Source organism: Haemaphysalis longicornis, unplaced genomic scaffold (assembly GCF_048455015.1).
Source record: "Haemaphysalis longicornis isolate Haplotype H1 unplaced genomic scaffold, Haemaphysalis longicornis Haplotype H1 scaffold_7, whole genome shotgun sequence".
NCBI lineage: Eukaryota > Metazoa > Arthropoda > Arachnida > Ixodida > Ixodidae > Haemaphysalis > Haemaphysalis longicornis.
The window spans coordinates 9,724,982-9,742,611 of record NW_027526422.1 but is presented as its reverse complement, the minus strand read 5'-3'; the positions used below and the strand labels follow the sequence as shown (position 1 = coordinate 9,742,611).

General features: G+C 46.9%; 1 long non-coding RNA gene across 1 annotated transcript; it reads left to right on the top strand.

Moving 5' to 3' along the window:
• Positions 1-6,353: 6,353 nt before the first annotated feature.
• Positions 6,354-8,739, top strand: LOC144144467 (uncharacterized). Its single transcript, XR_013317261.1, has 3 exons — positions 6,354-6,472; positions 7,615-7,867; positions 8,679-8,739. It is a non-coding gene; the product is annotated as an uncharacterized LOC144144467 (long non-coding RNA).
• The last annotated feature ends 8,891 nt before the right edge of the window (positions 8,740-17,630 follow it).

Genomic DNA, 17,630 nt, shown 5'->3' with positions numbered 1-17,630 from the left:
TATTTGAGAATGGCAGACAGGCTGAGGGCAGCGGGGTGTCCGAGCCCCTGTTGGCGCGGACGAATGAGGGCCTTGAGGCATGGGTGAATGGAACCCTTTGCCGGCCACCAGGGAAACCACTGCAGAAAAAAAAGCTAGCTTCTTCTCCCTGATGTGCGTCGGATATCACATGTGTGAAAGAATGCCGGGGAGCGATACGGCGTCCAAGTGATTCTTTCAACACCTACTAACTTAAGAGGTGTCCGTCCAGCGGTTGAAAAAAGGACGTTCCAGAAGAAAGCAGCAGGTGTCAGGGCTGCTGGGAAAGCCACAAAGCAGGATTTGGGAAGTGCAAAACGAATGTAATGTATGGCCTCTTTTATGATGTGCGGCTGTTAATACGTGGGCCTGATGGCATGCTACCCTTTGAATGGACATCTCATGGTGCCCAGGAGCAGCTGAGGGTAGGACACGCGTGAGGACCTTCCCCTGCAATGGCAGATGTGTGGGCGCCATCCGGATTTTAACAAAACATAAGTGCTGTTTACTCTTAGCTACAGGACGCCGCGCGGGGTGGTAGGTACACAAGCTCCGAAGAATGCGCGTATCGAGCCATCGATTAGGGTGAGCGAGAATGAAGCTGAAATAAAGCGAAAGCTCTCTTTGTGGGACCGATAGCGTCCTGGAAAAAAAACTAACGCATTTCCCCAAAGACCGCTTTTTCGAGCAAAAAGCTCTGGAAAAATCTCTGTACACACGGCGCATGCATGAAACCAGGTTTGCCCAAAGCTCACGGGTGGGAAGGGGGGATGGAACATCGGGGAGATTGGGGCTTTGCTTGCACTCTAATATGATATAAGGAGGAGTGGCGGGTTGTAAACAGAACTTGCATTCGACAGGAGGTTGCGTTGGCAACAAACAATGGAGGTGGAATGGGTGAGGGAAGGTATTTTTACCTATGAAAAGTGTACTCTACGCAGATATGAACGATGCTCATCGGTCACAGTTTTATGACATACTAGCGGTAGTATCCGGCGATGCCCGGGGGGCCATTATACTAATGACACTATTGCGCATTAAACGCGTTCAGTTATTTGTTAGCTGTCATATATGGCTAGTTAATCATCAAGTTTTGCGCAATATAGACATCCTGCCGGCTGTCAATACGTGGGCTCCAACGCAGGCGTGCCGTGGTAATCGGAAACGTCTGGAGCTCGTGTTTTACTACAACTCTCGCTAAAGAAATCTTACCAATGTTTACCCCTGAGAAGTGTTATCTACGCAGGTATGAACGATGCTCATCGATCATATTTTAAAGGGGTCCTGAAATACCTTCCGCCGATGCGTGGATGTACATGTAACCAAATAAAGCAATGTATTAGCAATCTCCTCCCGCAAGAATTTTGTTGAAGCGATGAGTATTAGCTGAGAAATCGTAAATCAAAAAACGCGCATTATCGTCGCGCCGCGTTTCCTCCTCCTTTCAACTTACTCTCCGCTGTTGACGGCGAGCGAGCCTTCCCTCATGCTTCCCTCCCATAATGCTACGCTCCTCGGCGGTGACGTACTTCCGCTATTGCGCTGCTCCCACAGCCGTCTGCTACGGGCAAGCTTTGTTGACACCATGAATTCCGCACTCCGCTCAAGGCTGGAAAAGCGAACGAAAAATCTGTCCCCATGTGTGCGGCGGCCTGGCCTTGCCCTTTCGCGGTGTACGTTGCTCCAGAACTTTGCTATCGGCGGCACGCGACTTTTTATCGGCGGCGAACTCGCAGCCGCACGGGGAGGAGGATCCTGCGCTCGCTCCCTTGGATGCACAGCGCACTGTTTATCCAAAAAGCGCCGTATCAGATGTGGCCCCGCTAGTGCCGGGTCTTATTTTGTGGCGGTGGTAATTCCTGCCGGCGGCATGTGAAAAAGACATCTTGAACCGATACAGAACCCGTGCACAAAACGCCAGTTCAGCTTGGGGCGACGCGTGGTGGAGAGCGGCAACGTTGGCAAAACACGCTCCGCCGCGGCTCTGAGCTTTCTAGCGCTGGAGCGAGCACCATTTCTTTGACAGTATCAAACATTGGTTGCCCTGGCAACAAGGCACAAACCGCTCTAGAAGTCAGTTACGGTTGCGTGATCCCGGTTCAGCTTGGGGCCCCACCTCGCGGCATATGGGCACTGCAGGCATACTACTCACTCCGATTTGGAAGTGCGAGATGCGTTTGGCATTACAGGAGGCGATGGTGTGTGTGTTGTGGACGCCTTTGTTTCGCGATGGAATGCGACGTTGTGCTTCTGCGGGCGGATAGTGCTTCCCATGGTCTGGATTATCTTTCTCAAGCGGCGTACGACTCAACCTCGCATGGGGTATGTGCAGTGTGCGTGGCTAAAAGCCATCTAGGCTTGTGCGCCAGAGTTAAGTGACTTGCTGTTCGTCCCCGTAAACCGCGCGCGAGGTGAGTGCCGAATTTACGAGGGGCAGGAGGAGGCAACCCATCGTCTGTCAATCGCGGTTCGGACTTGCAACGCATGTTGTGACGTTGTGTTCGTTCGAAACGCATCTCTGGATTGTTTTGAAGTTGAATAAAATGTATGCGTCAAACCCGGGCATTCGGCTCAGGGTGTTCTCTGCGATTGCAAGAAAGAAGTGCCACGGGGCTTCAACGCTTTCTTTATGGAACGTACTCAAGTAAGAGAATATTCGTGTCGTGTTATGGCCCTGTCGCATTCAATACAAACGGTTAAGCGTTTGTTTACACTTGTTTCGTTTGTCGTAAAATGTCCAAGCACTCCGGCACTCCGCTGGCAGATCAGCCGGCGAGCCGACGCTGAGCAGACGATTTATCTCTTTGCCGGAAGTGCGTGAAAAAGCCGCCCAATAGCAGGATGTCTAGCTCATGACGAACATCTGGGAATCGATGATGTAGACATGTGAAGATGGCGGCGTCCAAAAACACGAAGGAAAGGGTGAGAAAAAAGCGACCAACTTTGCAACAAAAGTGTGAGCTTTCCGCTGCGCGTAAAAGAGTAATACTTGGCACAGATGATGTTGACGACCCAATCTAACGATTGCGCTAGTCAATTTAGTGTGCTCAAAACGCCTTTCAGGGCCCCTTTAATGATATAAGACACGGGCTCCTACGGTGGCGCGTGGTTGCCCAAAGTGCCCAAAGATGGCGAGCGCTATGCGAACGCGGGAAAATTCAACTGAATTTCTCGTCCACCGGGATGTACATTCAAAAATCTCGCTGGCCTTTTTATCCGCATGTTAGGGCAAAACCCTCAAATGGATTTTTGGGCAACTATATTGGCACCATTTGCAAGCAAAAAAGAATTGAATATATCAATGGGCTCTGTGTGATTATTGAGGAATGTGTAAAAACACACCGTCTTACCGAAATCCTGATTGCCTCTATTACGTCGGTGTCAAGGGAAAATGTTGTAGAACAGTGTTTAGATACCTTAGTATGTTACCTATATCAACAAAGAAAGAACAGTTGAGTACCTCAAAAGGCGAGCGATTAAAAAATTAATATCTAAAAAAATTTTTCATCGCTTTTCAATCTCTCCTTGGTGTAATTTTTATAACTTTTCGCGATATAAGGCTGCAACACCGAAATCACAATGTGCTCGTGAAATATGAAGCCGTTCGAACCAGCCGTTTGGTTAGGCGTGGGCATCACCTTTTAGGCATTTTCGGCTCGTCAGACGTGTCATTTGTAAAGAAAAATTTGGCCCTTTTATTGGCGCCACTGGGCGAAATCCTTAAAATTGGTTTTCTGTATTTGTGTGAGTAACATATTTTAGCAAAAATAAATTCTATAAATGAATCAGTGAAATATTTATTGTAGAATCTCCATTTTAGTCCGAAATTGCGAAAACACCACGATAGTGTCGGTTGGGGCGAAATCCTAAAACTACTTTTTATATATTCTTAGAGGCTAGCCATATCAGCACAAAGCGCTTCGATATGTGAACGGGTGACCGAGATAATCACGAATTTTACGAAAACACCAGTTCGCCCTTTTCCTCGGTTGCGAGTTCAATTTCCGAAAATCTCGCCTTATAGTGAGCACTTACGCTATTACGCAAATGTACTCTCGAAATTTCATGTCTCTAGACCTACCAGTTTTGGCTGGGTGTTGATGAGGCACTCAGTCAGTCAGTCAGTCAGTCAGTCAGTCAGTCAGTCAGTCAGTCAGTCGGGCACTTCTCTTTATAGGCATAGATTTTAACCTGGTTTGTGGTTTGAAACAAACGGTAATAATGAAAAAAAAAATGCTTTGTAGCCTCGACGTAGAGTTCTGTGTACTTTCACTGCAGGCCGGGGTTCCAGCCTCAGCGGTTTTACTAGAATTCTTTTATTGCAGGATTTTTTCTAAACTCAATTTTTTTTTTATTGTGGGAGAACTCAATTATTGGTGTTGTTTTGGTTATAAACAGTAATTTGGTATGTTCTAGGTCACTTTAGGTTCGGGGCGCAGCCTATGACCGCGTTTAATAAACTTTCGCTATCGCGCGAAGACAAATGTCACGTGGGGTCCTGTGCAGCGAAGTGTTTGGAAATGTGCCGCCCGGTGTCGTCCAGGCTTGCGCATGGGCTGATGGCACGCGACGAGCCCCCGCATTCATCGTCGTCGTCTTCGTCATGTGGCTACTGGCGCGCCACGAGTCGCAAAATGTAGTGGAGGTCTATGACGACACGCTACAAGAGGATTGGCCCTACGCGGCTGTCCCGTCGGAAGACGACGATGAAAGGAATGACGACTATTTCAACTGAATAAAACACTACATACTTTGTGTTCTTCACTTTACAAAGCCATCCAACCCGACCTTGCACTGCTGGGGTCGAACTGCTCCCTCTCTCCTGGAACCCACTGTCAGCACGGGAAGAGGCTAGGTCGACCCCCCGCTCTGCTGTTTCTCCAGACTAGCACCATTAATGCAAGCTGTGTCAGTTTTATCGTTTCATTGTAAAATTTTTTTCAAGATCCAACTCTATGCTTTATTTTCCTTAACGATGGTGATTTCGTATCTCTTAGGTTCCTTTAGCTTCAAGACGCAGCCTACGATCACGCTTAATTAACGTTCTGCTTCGCGCGACGTGACTTCACAAGTGCCGGGGGGGGGTGGCGGGAGGGGGCGGCTTTACAGCGAAGCGTTTTGATATACGCTTCCGGGCACTGTTCACGTGCACCGACATGTCGCACACATGTGCCTGCCCCTCCCCCTTCACAGCCTCGTCTGAAATAGAATACCACGGCTGGCAATAAATACAGCAAGTTCGTACTCAGTAACGCGACATATCAGCCTCGATGTCGCAATTGTGGGCAACGTTAATTCTAGTAACGTTGACTGTGTGTCTATAACGGTCTCACGGTACCGTAGGTGGAACAACAACAAAAGCAAGCTTAAACATCCGGGTGCCATTAAAAGCAACATTTTTGGGATGAGTCGGTGCTGCCATGGTGGACTATTTTGTTAATTTTGTTTCATAGTATTTGCCCTGGCATGCCTGTTCTATGCCAACACGAGCGGGAAAATATGCTATAAATATTGCTCCTTTCTGCAGACATGAAAATGTTAAAGTTTTTATACATTTCATAGACTTGTAGGGTGATATTTCTGAAGACGATAAATAACGAAATTTGTGACATTGTGCTTTGATGCGAAATTAGTTGCGGGGGATAAGTGAGTGCCGCGAAAATATATTAATTTTCGTGGGGTCAATATAAAACAAGTTCGTCACCAAGCTCCCTCCCGTAATGTACTTTGCCGCAAAATTTTGGTTTGGAAATACGATTTGCAGAAAGCGCACGTACGTCAAGGAAAACGCGCTCTGCATACGCCACTTTTATCAAAAATTTTGTTTAGACTCGCAAAATATGTTGCCTAGCTTTCTGACTTATCCATGTTATTCCGTGTTCGTTGAGTTTTGCGTGGTTCTTGTTAATCGGCCTCAACAAGCCCATCGACGTCACGCTCTAAAATTAAACACGACCGCCTCCCCGAAGCGCCGTCAATGCGAACGAAAAATCATACTAACAACTGCCAGGGCTACGTTTTCCTGAAGGGAGAGTTTGAATGTGGCTTCACGATTATAAGAAAAAAATACGCTGGAGTCTTAAAAGCATACGTGTCCACAGTGAAAAAGTGCTTGAGGAAAATTTCTCTATATTTCTGGGCGCCACCGCCCCCCCCCCCCCCCCCTCCCTCCAAAAAAAGAAGTGATACATGGCAGAAAAAAACCGTGATTCAAATGAGCTGATCAAAGAGTTCACTGGGAGCTAGCATGCAGTCTCTGACCGGAATGCGCAATTGAGGTGTGTCAAGACGCCGCTAAAGCCCCGACCGGAATGTCAACATCTGATAAGGATGCTCATAAACATAGCCATTTCTCAACACGTGCTGCGCTGAGGTTTCGTTTGTATAAAAGCAGTGAGGTGCAGGACAGGGGCATCAGTTGGACCTGCCTTAGCCGATCCAAGCCTTCGCCATGGTAAGTGGCGCACAACGTTCTTCGTCACCGCATAGAGGTTTCTCAAAGCAGTTTTAACTATGCATGGTTTTATACTGGACCATGTACTATTACGGGCAATATGAAAGGGAACACAGGAACGCGTAGAAAACACCCTCAGACCCAGCTATCAGTGATACGCAGCGGCCGCCGTCGGAAACAAAGTGGAAAGGGGGACGCTGTTCTAACAACTGTTCCCATTCCCGCCGTGCGCCTTATCAGCGGTCGGACGATTCCATATTATCCGCGAAATGACATATGCTGCTGCTTTGTAAAAATGCCAGCGTGGTGGGAGCGCCAGCCGTTAGTGGAAGAGCGCCCTCCTTTCCCCCTTTGTTTTTCACAGCGCCATCCGCGTATCGCTCCGAGTTTGTTTCGAGGCTGTTTGCCACGCGTTCCTGTGTTCCCTTTCATGCTGTCTTCGGAAGTGGAAAATACTTTAGGTACAGAAGCTTCCTTGGGCACTAAACTGTCAGTTTGGTTCGTCTTGGCAGCCAGGCGCAAATGGCTGTATAGGTTCATTTATTTACTAAATTTCCTTATTCGTGGTGTACATATCAATTTACAATAACAAATGCAGTACTTGTGAGCAGAACGTAACTGAGGGAAACAAAAGTAACCGTTCAGGTGATTCGCGCAATACGGTTTTCCGCTCAGTGTCTCTCGTAATCACCGTCACAAAAAAATTCACGCATTTCCACGAAGTGAATGATGACAAGTGGTCAAAGCACTGGGGATCATTCTTGCCGTAAATAACCCGTGGCATTGCCCACTCGCGCATGTAAATGAGTGACAACGCGTGTGTACAGCATATACAATTCCAATCCAATCTAATCCGATACAATTCAATTTAATTCAATCCGATCCAAATGCAATCCAATCCCATACAATCCAAATCCAAATTCAAATCCAATCCAATTCAATTTAATCCAATACAATGATCCTCGCGCATGCGCAACACTGTGTACACGGACGCCAAGGGTCAAGCCATGGACAAAGCACAATAGCGGTAACAAATTCGTTAACCACTGGAGGTGGTGTTCCACTGAAAGCAACACGACAGCCCCGCAACTGCTGTTCGTATTTGCTGGCTGCCTTCACGCTCAGACTAAATCTCCATGTAGATCCGTGCCTGCCTCATCCTGGCCCTGGCCACCTGCGCCTTCGCCGGCTACGTCGGCTACCCGGCCGCCTACTCCTTCGGCACCCCGGCCTACGCCGCCTACCACGCCCCCGCTGTGGCCACCGTTGCCCACGGCGTCGGCTACCCCACCTTCGGCTACGGCCTCGGCACCTACGGTCTTGGCTATGGACTTGGTGGCTTCGGCTACGGATACGGCCTCGGCGGTCTCGGCTACGGATTCCTCCGCAAGAAGTGTGAGTATATCGGTTCCGAACGCTAGGTTTAGAATTTGTCGACTTCGGTCTTGAAGGTATCTAAACACCCCGAGTTTGAAGTTTCGTAAGCGTGCGCTTTGCAAGCACAAAAAAATCGGGAAACAAGATTTTGAAGGTGCAATCAAGATGTGTTTTATTTAATTAAGATTCCATTAATTAAGCTTTAAGTTTCAGGGGTGTTTTTATAGATAAGCCGACTACTATGAAGCTGCTTACTGTTACCGTCCATATTGCTTGAGATATTTCCGCTGTAAAGGGAGCTCGATTTATTGTTCACTTTCAGTCCCAAAAGTTTCACAAGATGTGGAACTGATTAGGTTACGCGCTTGTTGAAAGTTGAAGCAGAGTTCGTAACGCAGGTCGATGCACCTGTAGAGCATATAATGGTGTTAGTTAATTACAGAAGTGTAGTCGAATCCTGGTATGGTGCATCTGCCTTTCTGTGGTGGGTTGACAGATATGAGTAGTTATTTAGGGTTAGCAACAATCCTCTCTCTCGAGCAAACGAGAACAAAGGCGCATAGCTGTGGCGATCATTGTTCAAATCCTTACGACGTTCGCCCTTAGGTTTTAATTGGGTCCAAGGACGCCGACGTTAATCATACAGAGCATTATTTTTTAGAAAAGCAATAGAGTTACTCGTGTATGGGCCTTCAGAATGTGGAAAATGTACAGAGCGAACATGCTAAGAGGTCTTCGGGCTTTTTATTTGTACGTTGTACTAAACCTTGCATTACGGTCAGGAGTACACGCATGTTTAACAACAACATCGTATCTTTTTGCTTTTCAGGAATCCCCGGGATCCACTGACTATAAGAAAGAGACCAATAAAAAGTGAAGAATAAAAACAAGTATGCGTGGTTGTTTTGTTGTCGAACCCCGCCGCAGACTAGCGCGTACTTCTATCTTCTGGGGATCTCAACTGACAATTTTAAAGACGATGGCCTTTGTTGGAAGAACTGCATGGTATTCGGTGAAAAGTTTATCTGTAAATTTCTTCGCTTGGCAACACTGGAAACGGCCAAAGACATGGCCGATTCCCCACGGACATGGCGCGGCTTGGGCCACTGCGCCCGCACGCCGAAGAAAAAAAAACACCGGCGTGCGTCGTCTGCTCCGTTTCAACCCCACTCTCAACGGTGGCGTCAAGAGAGATGTTATTCAAGAGAGTTGTTATCGCACTCACTCGGTGAGGTAGAGTTTGTAACGTGCAACACACTCGTGTGCCTAGCACGGACAAATCCCGTGGAGCCCGACGTAACCAGTGACGGCGCAATCACACGGTTGCCTGCATGCGCGCTTCGCCAGTGAATACAAACAATACGTTCATGATTGGAAAAGCGCCACCTCAAAAACGAAGACGAAGTAAGAGACACAACATGAAGTGCTCCGTCTTGTGTCTCTTCTTTCGCCTTCTTTTTTGATGTAGCGCTTTTTCAATCATGATCTTACTTGGGCCACCTAAAGCAAAAATGTGGTCTCTCTGCCTGTGACTAAATTCATGCCGCTTTGATCAAGCTTGATAAAGGAGCATGCAAGAACTTTCTAAATTACTAAACCTCGCGACATGCATTAACTGTTAAGCAAAAAGAAAACACGCATATCTGAGGCAAGAGCAATATTACTATACTGTCAGTTTTGTACTCAAGTAGATAACGGACAGTATAGAAGCACTGCTTCTATGAAAATAGACCTTGATATGGTTTTTGCGGTATCCAATACAAAAATGAAAGAAGCTTACACTAACGCGTAAGACATAAAGGTAGCGAAGTTGTACGCAACCTTCGCCACCATTACGACTGTTTAAGTTCACGATTGCAGCCGATTTGACTGTTGTTCTTCACTGCCGCAATGACCTTTAGTCCATAATTGTTGCTGTAAGAGTAATCTTCCTTCATTTTTTGGAAATGATTATCATTGGACATCACCTTGGAGGGACGTACGCTACCCCGTGTCTTTACGCTGGAGTCTTTCTCGTACAGAGCAAGTGTTGTCACAATTACGGCGAACGCTGGAGTTATTTTTTTTTTCTCCAATCTTGGCCCATCTCCCTAAATGGGTATGCTTGGCTTCACAAACGTGCGCAGGGGACGCTGCGCTGTCGCCGCGAGGCACGCACATACCAGCGTTCCGCATTTTCTTGGTGTTTTTAACTGCCGACACCCAACTCTAACGATTTGTTGAACAGCTTCGCCGTTAAAACAAAGCGGCGAAAACGGTGCAAAGGCACGCGATATGAAAGTAGACAAAAAATCTGGTCTCCCGGATCTGTTCATGGGTGTTATAAATTTTCAGTTTAACCTTACCTGGGAATAGGCTGTGGGAGCGTACTGGCGTTCCGGCTACAGAAGACAGTTTGTTACACACGTTGCCAACTTATTTGTTGCAATGAATGTCTCGAAAATTTAGCGTCAAGGATTTTGTGCTCATTACCTCATTATCCTACCTGGTTGGTATAATTTAACGTGTATTGCTGCTCAAATCTTTTGTTTTTAGCCCGGTATAGAACCGCTTTAGTTTTACAGGCATTACCTTATTATGTTCGAATGGCACTAATAAAATAACTTATACAAACTGCGCTACATTTGAGCAATAAACTTTTAGCAGACAGAAGTACAGTACTACCAACTCCATATATAATAACATTTATACCATAATTACATTTATGTATGTCACGTTAAACTGACAAGCGTTAAGCTGCCAGGACTCACTAGGCTCAATCTTGCTCCACCGTTTCCAACGTTCTGAAGCAGCGTGGTTGTGAAGCACTGTGCCTTTACTTTGGAAAACCGAGTTCAATTTCCACACGAAGTCAAATGACTTCTTAAAGCGAAGCTGTATGTTTTTGCCTTAAAAGGATAAAATCCTGGTAAAGCTGGTATAAGCCGCGAGGCTAGCATAACCGACGTTCCAATTATCAGGCGCCCCAGTTGCTACTCAGCTATAACTCTAAGTTGTTACTATAAATCAGCTATAACTACAGGTATAACTCAGCTATCACTATGAAACCACCATACGTAGCCATGTGGGCCACGAACAAGATATTCAGGTGGGTCTATATTCTGACTTATTTTTAAAAATTTGGAAGTGAGACCACTTGTTTCTCGCGCACCGATTTGTAGTCAAGCCCAATCTTGCAATATTACAAGCAATATAGCCAGAGCCCATTTATTAAACTCATGAAATCATTATTCATAACTGTTTCCACAGGTGCCTTCCGTGGAAACAAAATGCCAAACCTAATCCCCGAGATTACCCAGCTAACGCCAAAGTAGCCGCAATTGAAATGGGTACATCGAGCTCCGCAATATGGCGGTACTTGTCCGTGCTAAGCGCATGATATGGTTTGGACATTCCAAGCTCTAGCCAGCCGAACGCAAAGTAATGCCTTGACTCCAATGCGAGTGCTTTCAATAACAACTTTGATGACACCACTGTTGAGAATCGGTTGAAACGGAGCAGGCGACGCACGTCAGTGTTATATTTTTCTTCGGCGTGCGGCCGCAGTGGCACGAGCCGCGCCATGTCCGTGGCGCGATCAGCCATGTTCGTGGCTATTTCAGTATTGCCAAATGAAGAAATTGACAGCTAAACGTTTCAATGAATACCGGCTATAGGATGGGTCAAAGATAAATGTTCTTTATAGTTCAGACTGCTGTGTCCACCTCATTGCATTCGGAGGGAAGGAAGTTCATAATTGCTTGTATCTTGATATTTGGTATGTGCTTGGCTGTAAAGTTTTAAAGGAGTACTGACACGAAATTTTTATGTTACGTTTTTTTCGCTGCTATGCGTGCCTACCAGCCCACTAATCATAGAATGACAGATTAGACGGTCGAGCGCAGCGTAAACATTCATTTACGGCGTCGTTTATTCGTGCCAGTTTCGGTTTCGACAAAAAAACGCCAAGCGGCCGCCATGACAGCATGTATCACATGGCGTCACCGGCGTCACCATTCTTGCCGTATCGCTGCCTCTCTGGAAGCGCGCGCGAGCGCGCGCACGCGCGCGCCCAGACCGGCCGAGGTCTTCGCCGTCCACACAGGCCCGGGCAGCATGACGTCAGTCCCAAAACCATGACGTGTACACACGCCCGAGCAGCGCGCGCCAACCACAGCCAGCGCGTCGGCTTCGTCACGGGAGCCCCGACGTCGGCAGTTTGGGGCATGTAGCAGATGATGTCACGTCGGCCCGCTCTGGGCTTTCTCGTGCGGGCGAAGATTAAAATTGATTTTAAATATGTTTCGCTGAACGGTTGCTGTTGAAACTTGCTGGAAGATATCTCCTGATAAAAAGGAAGCGTTTTACATAGTTATCTCAGCTTTGAAATTTCGTGTCAGCACTCCTTTAAGGGAAGTTGCCAAAATGTTTATTAATAGACACCTCAATCATAGTTTATGGTTGTGAATTAGTTTTAGTCTCAGGATTCATGCACAGAATTTTGCAAACATTCTTGTTGCTGTTTTTTTATGTTGCGACAATTACTGTCGATTGTAACAGTTTGTTCGAAAAACGTGGTTTCGTTCGGCTTGAGTCTCAGGATTTTTGACACAAAAGAAATTGTGCAATTTATGGTCAATTGAACTTATAAATGTGGTTGTCTGCCTTTTAAAAAAGTTGTGACGACAAATACCAATAGAAGTTCTCTACGGGTGCACGTCACATGGGATATTGTTTTTGGAAGCTACCACCAAAAAACATGATTGCAATTGTAGTGGGGGTCCTGTTCTGTCTAGTTGTATCACTTGAATGCTAATGTGTAGTGAGCACACTGATAATGGTTTTCAGTAGTCCCTCTAGTGCACCAATGTTGTGATCGTCACGTGCATGAAATTGTGAAGTTCTATTATTTCTTCTTTTTTGGTTCAGACTACTACGTTTTTTTTTTGTGTCATGTCAAGTTAACCGATATTTCAAGATATCAGAGTTTGACGCCACGAGAGATCACTGTATATATAACTTAAAATTGTGCCATTAGTCATAAATTGTTGCATTTCATTTACTTACAGAGCCTCCAGACGTTCCCCTGTCGCCATGAATTGCATTAGGACACCATGGTGATAGGTCGCAAGCCTCCAAGGCCCTAGTGATGACATGCGCAGCACCATGGTACTGCGCATGCCATCACCTTTAAAAAACAGTGTGAGGATGCTCAACACCGTTTATTTAGGGTGTGGAGCGTCCTCCTCAACACCCTTTTTAAAGGTGTTGAGCATCCTCAAGTTGAGTTTAAAGGTGGAGCATCCTCAACACCCTTTTAAAGCATCCTCAACACCCTTGTTTTGTTCTTACACCCTTTTTTCGTCCGTACACCCTTTTTTGCGAAAACACCTTTTAAAGGTGTTAGCCATGGGACAAGGTTTTTACACCCTTTTCGGCCAAAAAGGGTGTAAAATGTGTGTGATGCGTCACTAGTAGTCCCGTATAATATCTTTTCTAGAAAAATAGCTTGGTGGAACAGCAGGCAGGTTTAAAACTGGGCGAGTTGGGATATGTCAGAGTGCAACAGCGCTCATGTCAGAGTGCAACAGCGTGCTTTCGGGCTCCGCCGTCTACCCGCGTGTACGTCATCAATTCGCCCATGTGCGTCAGGAAGGAGAATTCTTGCAATATGAGGGCTTTTTCTTTCACTTCCGGCAAAGAGAAGCGCTGTCTCCTCAGTGTCGACGGGTCACGGCGGCGCCTTTGATTAATTAGCGCACCTTGCAGCACGCTTAATGCTATCCTGTTTGTCCGCATTTATCTTTTAAAGACGATAGTCTGTCTTGGGCTACTTAAACACCGAAAGTTTTGTTTGTTTGTCTGCAACGCGAATCAGCCACCCGGTCGCAGTGAAACAGATACACTCACAGCCAAATCTAAGCGTCTAAATCCGGTGTTAATGTTCATACTTGTCAACATTGTTGAACAAGAACAAGATATTATGAAAACATAAGGCAGAAAATAAATACATAAGTGTCATTTGCAGTGTTAATTTGCAGAGGCAGGGGGCTTTATGGTACCTTACTGCGCAACTGTTATTCAAGAAATGTTCACTTAAACAGCCAGGAATTCTTGAAATCAGAGAGGAAACATTGATGTCACACGAAAGACGAATCTCAGTGTAGTATACAGATTGCTTCCGCGCAATCCCGCCTATTTTGTGGCGCAGTGGGCTAAAGCCTCGCGCCACCTTAATCGAAATCCTTCCTTAAAATTACGCCAAGTTGTTGCTTTTTCTTTTTTCTTCTATCGGTCTTCGAAATGAGATGGTTTGCGAATCCTATTCGCGAATTCAAAACAAAACTTTTTGGTTGAACTGTGGAACTACCATGTCAAACGTCAAGTCATAGGCACGATTTGTTCATTTTTAAACTCGTGCTTTCTATATATAAAAAGGAATTTATACTTTCATCGGACGAAATACTGATGTATGTATTTTACAAAAATGGTATGTGTTTATGTAGAGTAAACATAGTTTCCTTCCAGCCACTTAAACAAGACGCAAGGTAGTCTTGTAGGGGGGGGGGGGAGGTATAAGGCTGCGGCCGGCGCACAAACACTGCGCATATAGCAAGTGACAGCAACTGTGCACGTAAAGCAAGCACGAACAGACACTATAGAGGAAAAAACTGTGGTTGATTCCTCTGTCATAGGAATCCGTAAAGCACGAAAGTGAAATGTGCAGCGAAATGTGCAGCGAAAGGTGCATGATTTGCGGGATGCTGGTTGTCATGTCGGTGTGCTTGGCGACCGATGTCCTGCTAGCGGGTCTCTGCAAGAAATGTGCGACAACTTCGGTCCTGCTCCGTAGCGTATACGGCAGGCGGTTGCGTTGCGACGAGCTCAGCTTGTGGAACGCGAGAGGTAGAATTTGCAGCTTGAACCGAGCACGCGCGAACGTGTTCCGCCCCCCGCTGGCGTTTCTCTTCGCATCAAATCAGTCGGCGTTCGCGCCATTCGCCCGTCAGCATGGGCGTGGCTGCGACGCAGCTTACGCCAACTGTCGGTGCTTGTTAGCATCATGATGCGTTACTTCGCTTCACCTCTTCTAGACGGCAGCAGCATCTGCGTCAATGTACCTTATAGATCGGCGGAGCGAGCTGCTACCGCCGCCGGCGACCTGCCGGGAAAATCCCCTTCGCTCAGCGTTGGCGAGAGCCACAGTTCGTTCTTTGCTCACTGTGTGTTTCTTCGTTGTGAAGTGAAGTGAAATTTATCTCTGCTGAGACGTAGCGCGCAAAGACCGCAGTGATGTACCACTCCAAACAATGCTCCCGTCGTCTGCGTTCGCCATCCCGCGAGCCTGTTGCTATGACGACGACAAACGCTACTTTGCCAGGCTTAAGAGCTGAAAAATCGTCCTTCTATCTCAAAAACGAAGGCCGTTTTTCGATTGAAAATTTGGGTGAGGGTTAGAATGGGCAAATTGAAGGTGAAATCAACGGCTTAGAACATGACATCGCACCGAGGAATTAGCGACGAAGCTGTTTTCGCTTCGAAGCGGGAGGGCAGGGCGACGCCATGTTAGTCAAATCAAACCGGAGATAGCAAAGGATGATGGGATAGAGTGCTGGGCTCCGTGGGCTCAAGTCATGGCGGGACTCGGCTTCACAAATGTGACGTCAGGGCCTCTCCTAACCTTTTCTTTCCTCCATGATGAACCTTTTTCGGCGTTTCTACTGTGTTCGTTCTGCTGGCGTCATTTCGGTGACGGATATGACGTCATGCAGGAGCGTAGGGGTGCACTGCAGGGGCGCCCTGCCCCTGCCCCACAACTCACACAATTCCCAGACCACTCATAATGTCTGTTACGGAGTACTTGACTAGTAGTTGATAAACACAGGGTCACGTAGAAGATTCCCGGAAAATAAGGGGGGCTGTGGGGGAGATGAAATTCACGTCGCACTCTAAAAAATGTCTCTGTGCCGTACCGTGCAACCTTTCGGCAGCTTTTTGTTACGGTTATAAATGTTTAGAGCTGACCGAAATAACAAAAGGGAATACTACACTGCGTGTGCACGCGCGTTCACGGAGTCACCACAACACGACCAATCTCGACATTGGCCGAATGAGCGGCTAATTAAGCAAGATATAAACAGAAGTCTGTTCGGAACGCATGTACATACGTGCTCTCTCTGACAAAGTTTGAGACGAATATTCACCGCTTCGACCAACGCCATCGGTCTAACCGTGCTCTTCCCCGCACGCTGATAAGCGTGGAACCCGGCTCGCAAGAGATGACGCTGCAATGCATAGTTGCAATCAAAGCGGTGGTGCCACTCGCAAGAGTGACGGCAAACTTTTCTTCGCTCTTTCGCGCGCATGCCGCATAAGCCCAAAAGTCCGGCTATCCGCGCAGTAACATAGCAAGACCGCAGCGTGTACGCGGTGAGTGGTAGAGCCTAATAATGTTTCCTCCTGATTACGAAAGACGGAGCCACCAACAAGAGTGGGAAATTTGATTGCGAGCGTTCTCGAGCTGCGGAACTTTCAGAAAGCCTAGCGCTAAAACTATTCGCCTCAGAAGAATTCTACCGGCATGTATGCAATCAGAAGAGCCAAAGGGAGGGAATGTTGCGAACAGGATTTCGATATTGACCGATGTTTTTCAATGCGGCGCGCAGAAACACAGGCACCCTGAAAAGCCATGTTTTCGCTCATATTTCTTACTAGTTTGTAAAAAAACGAGATTCCAGTTTAAAAATCTGTCCGCAACATTCCCCCCGTTTTTGAAAGCGGAAAAAGTTGATACCAACCCCATAGGGCTAGGCCAAATATTAGGCGCGCTATGGATTCTGAAAGTGTCGATGTATTGTCTACGGGAGGCCGGCACTGCTGAACCCTCTTAATCATTCGCTCACATACTTTAGGCTCCCATATGTACCGAGACATGTCATCGCTGCAAACTTGTGGTGACGGGGTCGTTCTCTTTTCGCGTGATATTTCGGCGTGGTGTGGAAGCCCCATAAATTTTCGGGTGCCCCACCGCTGTTCACGGGCTGGTTTTTTCTGTCGGCATAATCAAACACGTGTCCATTTTTCAAGCAGTGGTCAACCAGTTCTGTCTTTGCAAATGTAGCATTTGTAGCCATCAACACATCTTTCTCATGCTCCTTCATTCGTATTCCTCGTGGCCTCCCAGTCTCCCCGATATACGATGCGTCGCGGTCCTGGCATTCAACCTTATGGATGACACCACCTTGTTCATTCGCCCTTCGGGAACTGGTTTGAGAGTACCGCATTCCTCATAACACCGAAAGGCTTCAGAGCCCTTCTAATACCGTCAGACACCACCGAACAAATGGTATGGAAACAAAAGATGTAGGCTTTTCTTTTGTTTGACTGTGGCCACTTTGCATGCGCCATCGGGTAGCGTAAATGAATTCGCGAAAGTAGCTACGCTTATGCAGAGCAGAGACAATGTTTTCAAATTCTTGTGCTCGTCCTTGCTCATTCGATGGCAACACATCACACCGGGACACTAGGGAACGCACTGTAGCCCTTTTGTGTTCTGCAGGTGACACAAATAAACGAGGCTGTAAACAATTATTTGCGCTGCGATCGATCGTATAATGTGCCATTCTGTGATTAAGTGGGCTAGGAAGCACCCATAGCAGCGAAAAAACCGGTACACGAAAATATCGTGTCAGTACTCATTCAACGTGCATGGGATCGGCGAGCTAATTCTGAGTCTCGGCGATTAGAAAGCCAGGCGAAACAACCACGGCGGGCCGCTGAAGGGGTTAGGCAAGCAGAAGTT